Source organism: Gossypium raimondii, chromosome 10 (genome assembly GCF_025698545.1).
Source record: "Gossypium raimondii isolate GPD5lz chromosome 10, ASM2569854v1, whole genome shotgun sequence".
NCBI classification, from domain to species: domain Eukaryota; kingdom Viridiplantae; phylum Streptophyta; class Magnoliopsida; order Malvales; family Malvaceae; genus Gossypium; species Gossypium raimondii.
The window spans coordinates 8,201,155-8,208,613 of NC_068574.1; positions in this window are offsets into that span (position 1 = coordinate 8,201,155).

Below are 7,459 nucleotides of genomic sequence, written 5' to 3' on the forward strand. Positions count from 1 at the left end.
ACTTATGAGCTTTAGTCCTATTCTTTTGCTCAAGTGTATTTCATTGTATTTGAGCTTAATTTGCAAACATTTTGATCTTGTAAGGATTTTTTCTTTGTTTGCTTATTTGTATTTTCTTGAGAGGGTTTGTGTATTAAGATTTGGGGTAGAAATCTTAAGAGAGTTGTAAGGTTAAACTTTGTCCTCAAACGTTATCAAATTAGTGAATTTGGGAAAATTCTTAGTGGTGGAAAGCTAAGGTAGTGGAGTAGGCAATTGGGATCGAATCACTCTAAATATTTGTGTTCATTATTTCATTTTCTGTCTTTGCTTTCACCAAATTTTTTAAAGGCCAATTCACCCCCCTCTTGGCCATTTTCGCTTGTTTATTGAGCTAACAAAAACAATAAAGAATACCAAAATTTTAACGAGGTTCGTCAAATTACACCTACGTCCTTAAACACTATTAAATATATTTCACTGCAAAAGATACAAGTGAAAAATTACAAATAGAAAGAAGGAAAAATTTTCTTATGAAAGAAATGACAAATTTTGGGATAATCTAAAGGTGGAGAAACCACCTCTATTTGTAGTAGTACAAGCACTCCATAGCATTATATTTTTTAGATATAGGATTGTGCTTTTAGAACAGAGCCTAGCTTAGTGAGATGAATCTACTATCTTTGAAACAAATATCAACCAGTATCCTAGTTCTAACACACACTTAGTAAAGAATCCTCACTCTTGTAGTTCAAAGACTAGACCTTTCACTACTAAACTCTCCTCCTGAGAACTTTGTTTCTAAAACCAACCATACACATGTTTTACAATAAAAAATGCACTCTCACAAATATTGTTCTTAACTAAACAAATCAGTGCTCTTTAAAATCAATACAAAACCTATACAAGTTTTTTTTATATAAAATTTTTGAGATTTGCTAGTATAATGAAGATCAACCATGATACCTTCAAAATATAAGCTAAAATAGCTAAATACAATATAGTATTTAACGACCAAAGTAAAATAGATTGTTGGCTGATAGTTTTCAAGTTTTAATCCAATCCAACTTCCTTGGTCCAAGGGATTTGATATAACCAATCTGATCCAATTTGATACGATTCTTAGGCTATATTTCTCCAAGTGAATTAATCTTCATTGATGGGTATGAATCATTCCACGATATCAACATAGCCCAAAGGTTTGGTTCAATAAATTGTCAATCTTTCAAATACGGCAAGTTGTTGTTTTGTCACAGTGGTAAAGGACGTGGACACTTCACTTAGTACATTGCAGCAACTTCAAATATTTCAACACATAATAATTGATACCTTCTTTTTGATTGAAACCTTTTGTTGCAAACTAACCTTATATTGTTCGACATTACTGACTAATAATTTAATAATTTTTTAGATTAGCCATTGGTTTCATCTTTCTATCATAGCATTATGTTAGAGTTCATAATTCCAATGCTTATGGCTTATTAAAAATAAGAACATGTTTAGTCTAAATTAAAATTAATTAGATATACAATAAGTTAAAGAAATAACTAGTTTTATTTTCCAATTGAATCTCCTAAATTCTACTAATTTGTATATTTTGTACGCTATTTGTAGTTTTATCAATGGGATTATTGTTCGTTTGTAAATGTAATCTTTATTTGATTGTTTTCAAATGTATTCTTTATTTGGTTGTTTTCAAGTTAATTCTATAGGTATGTTTTGGAAACAATTAAATTCTTTATAAAGATTCATACAATTTATTCTTCAATTTTCACCCTATGAAGAAAACCACTCCCACTAAAATCTTAATCCTTCGAAAATTTTCATTTCTATCTTTAACGTCTCAAATCGCTAAATGTGCTCCATCGTACCTTTTAAGAATTGTTATCCTATATTTTAGAAATCTTTACTCCTTCTTAGAGTAGTTTTAATCACCACTTAACTAGAAAACATAGCAACCTCAAAATAGTAAAAATTATTACAAAAGTCAATAAAACAATTATGCTAAAAATAATACTTTATTTTGAATTATGCTAAAAATAATACTTTATTTTGAATAAAGTACCTTTATATTTAAGGTAAAGGTGCATCCAAGATATAAATTTACGTAATTTTATGATAAAACAATAATTGAAACACTCAATTGGAATAATCAATACCCGTGAGCCTAGAAGAATTTACATTTGATGGAATATTTTTGTGTCACTCGTATTTTACAAAATTAATTATTTTATGTAGGGCCAAAAAACCAATTTTATAAAATAATTAGAAAATTTTATTGCATAGCCTAAATGATTTCATATAATGTCATTTTCTTATGTCATTATTTAAAAATTACTTTATCTAGTTGATTAAGTCTTAACTCGACTGACATGGATATTGTTGTCAATACAGGAGGACGTGTGTTCGAGTACGCTGAAATACATTATTCTCCTATTTATGGATTGGGGAGGAGCTATGAATAGTTATAGGCATTGTGTAAAAAAAATGAGATTATTAAAAAAATTATTTATCTAAATCAAGCAACTTAAGATGCGAAGGTTATTCTTAAACAGTGTTTTAGACACTTAGTGATGATATCTAATTATGCATACATAAAATTTATCGTAAAATAATTACAATGGAACATTATATTAATTATGTCAGCCTATTACAACTATATCACAAATAATATTAACGCCATTTTCATATATAATTATTTAAAGAAAATTTACTCTAAAATACCTATAAATTTTATCTAATCAATAAACTTAAGATGTTATAGCTACTCTTAAGCTAATGATTTAGAACTTTAACAATGACAAAATATATGCATACCATTTTCAATTATAAACATGATTGAATAAACATATAAATATAAAAACATTTTAGATGTCATTTTATTAATAAGAAAAGAAATAAAATATTAGTAACCACCATAAGTGAAAAAAGTGATTAATGATACGAAAACATACTTGGACGTCTTAGGTAATAATGAATGAATTTATAAGTGAAGAGAATCTAGTTTCTTTTGATAAACGACCCGTAATATGTGTAACTTCATAGTTGACATAAAACTCAATATAAGTTATAAGAAATCGTGAAGTATTGAATCTTGGTGTGCTTATTTTCGAGCTCACGTGTTAGTTATTTAAACACGTAGGTATGGATCTGTCAAGAAGTTTGGGGTTTCTGCTCGGGAGCTTTGAACATTTGTTTTATGATTTGGATGTGCCAACATAAATATTCAATGAAACAAAATGTTATATAATTAATTTGAGTTTTTCTAGACTTGGTTTAATTTGATTCAAAGAACATTAACATGTTGTGAAATTAATTTTTTTTATAAAATAAATTTTTTGGTCCAAGTTTGAAAGTGCTCGGGTAGCACCTCCCATTCATATCGTATGTTAAGACAGATAAGGAGTGTTACAGAGATTTCCCAGTCAAAGAAACAACACGATCAACCCCTCACAATTAAGAAAAAAACAAATAAAAGGCTTATTGCATAGACAACCAATGTCATTATGGGAACTAATGAGAGATGAGCAAGTAGCAAGTGTAAATGAAAGCACCATTTGAGAAGTGTGATGGCTTTAGACATATTCCCTTGAAAGTGGAGTCGAAAAGATCGGTACGTGTCTTTCAACTAAAACGATGATGAACTATTCAATGATAATGGAAACGGCCAAATAGTTGTTTCATTGACCATGTTTGTTTTCCCTTTCCTTTGTAGATTTCTACCTTATAAAACGCATCAAACTGGATCGAATCGAAGCTCACACTATCCTAATATCGAATCAGTAGACGTTGGATCATTTTGAACCCTAGGTTGTGACATGTATATAGTTGTCTTGATGTATATAAGTGTCTTGATACATATATTTCAATGTATAAAAGTCTTGATGTATTTGGCATATGATAATTTTGAATGTTTGGTTTGGCATATGATCTAGAAATGCATAAACAAGTAATGTTAGATTCCATGGTAGTTATGAACATGAACCTAGTAGTTGGCATGTGAATTAGAAATGTATTAAATGGTATGTTTTGATGTTATGCTTGTGATTTGAGTTAGGGAATGGTTAAGTTTATTTGTGTTTAAGGCTTAAAAGCCATTATGTTATAAAATAAGCATAAGAATATAATGGTAAAGAGAAATAATAAGTTTCAAATTAGTAAGTCATAGATGAGGTTCAAGATTTACATAGTTAAATGTTAAATTGAAATGCCATTTGTAATTGTTGAGATTAGTAGATGTTATCTAATGAATGTTTGTTTAAGATTTGATTGAATGCTTATGTATGGTTAAATTGGATCTTTGAGTTGTTTAGTATGTTTTGGTAAGTTTGGAATTAGGTAAAAGTGATGTCTTGTTGATCAAATGGATAGAATAGGTTTGGTTTGGAAGCTTGAAAGAGGTACCAAATGGCTCAAATTTTACCAAAAATAGAGTCCATATCCCGACGCGCAACTTAGTTCATCGCAATGTCAGCCAAACCATTGAATCACGTCGTGATGTCGAGTGGCCTGAGGTCACGAGGTGACATACTGTTTGATGATGTCATGATGCAACATCATATTAAAAAAATATAAATGATTGTTTTACTGCGAATTTGACGGTTATTACTCCAGCAACGAATGTAACATCCTATAGCTCGGACCCAGCAACCGGGTCAGACAAGAGGTGTTACAAATTTTCCCTCTTTCTATTTGTAATTTTTCACTTGTATCTTTTGCAGTGAAATATATTTGGTAGTGTCCGAGGATGTAGGCGTAATTTGCCGAACCTCGTTAAACTTTTGGTGTTCTTTATTGTTTCTATTTCAATATTTTGTAGAGTATATTTGTAGTGATATATTGTGCTATTAAATTACATTGGAGGGAGATTCTATCTAGAAGGTTGGGTTTTAAGCAGGACAGTCTATGACCTCTCCAATCTTTCTTAGGAATTGAACCTAGTGTGATTTTCTAGTATAATAATTTACACTCCCTTACCCTATTCGCACAACAGGCTCTGCAGACGTAGGGACATCGAACTGCGTAAACAACTTTGTTGTCCTCTGTTTTCATTGTGGTTACTACAATTATTGCTAAAGTGTTTACTTTCACAGTCACTTTTGCTCATATTCAGTTTTTTGTTAACTTAGCAACTGTTTCAGGTCAACATTATAAGACCTTCTTGATGGTTTCTAAGAAGGATTCGTTTAAAACTATCATAGACGTTGTAACTCATTTGATTTAGAGTTACATAAAGTGGGTGTGAAAACAATTTTTGATAAGATCTTAAAGAAGATATACATGTTTCAACTGAAGGTTTCTTTAAAAATAAAAATTTGGTATGTTAAATTAAAAAAATCAATATATATATAAAAAAAAACTAGTAACCCATTATTTGGTACATAAAGTTTCGCGACATTGAGACATCATTTGATTTTACTAAAGGTGTTATTAATCTTGTACATACCATAAGGTCAATAGGAGTGAGTTATTACCTTGTTCCATATATTGATGATATTCTATATTACAAAATACATTAGGGAAAAAAACAATAATGTAAAATATTGATCTAAATCACAACATTGAACTAGAATAATATAGATATATTTAAAATCTGAAAAATAGAAATTGGAAATAAAACTGGATCAAAATTTTGTACTCGTAGGTAGGCAGAAATCCGACTGGTAGTTGAGGCATGTTTTCACAGTTTTCTTAAGATAGATTCAGTCGCTCCTTTGGTGCTGGAGAAATGTTGGTCGACTGTCTCCCAGAATACAACAACGAGATGAGCACAGCTGCAGTGATCAACGAACTATAGCCTAGCTTTATTCTATCACCGAAAAGAGGTTCGAAATATGCAGGGACAAGATCTCAAAATTTTTGCAGGAAAAATAGAGAAACAGGTCTAAACATTTCGCGTCGCCCACATTGTGCAGGTGCACCCCCAGCCTCGACGGGCTTGGATTTACACCCCCTACGCGCGAGGGAGAGCATTAGCTTAGTCATTCAATAACCATTAAGTTGGTTCATATATATAAACATATTCCACACTTGATATCTAACCAATGTGGAATTAAGTTTTCCATTTTCCTTAACATAATTCACAAGTGGCTTACTTTGAACATGGATTTCTCATTCATCACTCAACCATTTTGAGCATATGATATATCATTGTAAAGGTCCCATGGGGTAAATATAAAACCATAATTTTATGATTCAAATCTCCATCTTTACCAATCGATAATATGCCTCAAAACTTCCAAAATCTATTTTTTTCTAACATTCTACTTACTAGTAGCTAGTAAATAGTTTTTCTAAATTAAAAAAAATGGCTTTCCTTCTCTAAAACTTTGAGATGTATAATTTGGATGAAATTTTTGAAGTCATTTGCATAGAAATTCAAAGAGTCAAGTATGAAAAGACATTAAGTCTATGTTTTGAATCTGTTATCAAAAGGTTTTTGAAGGATTTGAATGTAACGTTGTTCACTTATAGCGACACAAATTATGAAAGGCGATAACTTCAACTTAACCTATTTTCCTAAATAATTTGAAAATCGACATATGTAAGGTATACTATTCTATATGCATCTACTATAAAGTAATGGTTATTCCATAACATCATAGACATTAAGGTTAGGATTTTTTTATGGTTTAAGTATTAATTATTCCATAGCAAGACAATTAAAGATGTATGGTGACAACTCTTCCCACAAATAAGGCATTATTGAAAAACAATTTAAAATCATGTGGATCATATATATAATTGAATTTCGTCTATTAAAATGTCACTCCTTGTAATATGCTAAGGTTAGCTATTTTACAATCTAGAATTTATGAACAAGTCATATTTTGTGCACATAAAATTTACATTAAATTATAATGGTTATTCAAAATTGTGTTGGTTATTTGGAGTCTTATTGTAGCTGAATTTTAGGTTAATAGGAGTTCCATTATTGCTTTGTTTCAGGTGGATTCTAGTATTTTTCCTCCATATAATTAGGTGCGATTGTGTTGCTTTTATTTTGGTGTTGGTGTAGTTGGTCTTAGGTGTTCTTATAGTTGGTTATTTGTGGTATTTATCTACTAACCAATTGGTTACTTTTACCCTTTTGAGTATTAATAATAATTTATTTAGGCTAAGAAAAAAAACTAAAATTTTGTTTTAACAAAGATTACCTGAAACATATTAGAGTATTTCATACCTAAAAAATCAACATCTGAATATTTAAAGCATATATTATGAAATTCTTCAAGTGAGTTTAAACTATTATTACTACAAATGTCCAATGAAGAAATCTAAGCGAAAGGAATTCCGATCCTAGTGTGACTAAATCTAAGCCAAGGCTTGGACAACTTCCTAAAAAATGAAGAGTTTCCACACTTAAGATATTACTAAACTTGATAAAAATCTATTATGCCAAATGTTTGTTGTTTCCCGTACAAGGTAAATAGTTGAAGTATTAATTAAATATCAAATCAGAGGTGGTGAAGGAGAGTGG